This window comes from Lipotes vexillifer, unplaced genomic scaffold (assembly GCF_000442215.2).
Source record: "Lipotes vexillifer unplaced genomic scaffold, Lipotes_vexillifer_v1.1 scaffold295, whole genome shotgun sequence".
NCBI lineage: Eukaryota > Metazoa > Chordata > Mammalia > Artiodactyla > Lipotidae > Lipotes > Lipotes vexillifer.
Genome location: NW_006773247.1, coordinates 364,981 through 365,849, shown reverse-complemented (window position 1 = coordinate 365,849; position 869 = coordinate 364,981).

Sequence of the window (869 nt, the reverse complement as noted above, 5' to 3'; positions counted from 1 at the left end):
TTACGTGTGTGTGCGTGTGGTGTGTGTGTGTGTGTGTGTGTGTGTGTGTATGTGTGTGGTAAGAACACTTAAGATACAATCTCCTAGCAAACTTCAAGCACACAATACAGTATTATTAACTATAATCACCATGCTGTGCATTAGATCCCCAGAAGACCCTGTTCTCATAGAAAAGGCCATCACTGAATTGCCTGTAGGACAGTTTGACTTAATAAGGAGAGTAAACCTTGAAGCTCCTGGTCCTGACTGGCAATGAGATTCAACTAATTAAACAAAGAAGCAAAACTAAGACTAAGAATGTAATTGTGTAATCTATAGCTATGTATCAGCAGTGACCAACTAACTGTCAAAGAGAGATCATATAGATTCAGAAAATAATCACTTTAATATCAGGATGTGAGCTTCTTAGAAAGCTGCCTCCCTCTTGCTACTTCTCTAATAGGAAAAAAAAATTGTTTTCTCATTGTAATTATTTTTCACAATAAAATAGGTAGTGCAAGTTGTATAAACATACCCTTTCCTCTTGGGACTCAATGAAGTAAAATAGAATTAATGTGTTTCTGTCGCTGTTTCTGGGTGTTGGTGATATTTTTTTGTAGTTGGAAGTATATAGTTTGGATGTTTTTAAGTGAACATTTATCATTTTTTTAAAAGATACATTTTTAAGACGACTTTCATTTGTAAATATCATTTTTTTTTTTTTTTTTTTTTTTTTTTTTTTTTTTTTTTTTTTTTTTTCCGTATGCGGGCCTCTCACTCTTGTGGCCTCTCCCGTTGCGGAGCACAGGCTACGGACGCGCAGGCTCAGCGGCCATGGCTCACGGGCCCAGCTGCTCCGCGGCATGGGGGATCTTCCCAGACCGGGGTAC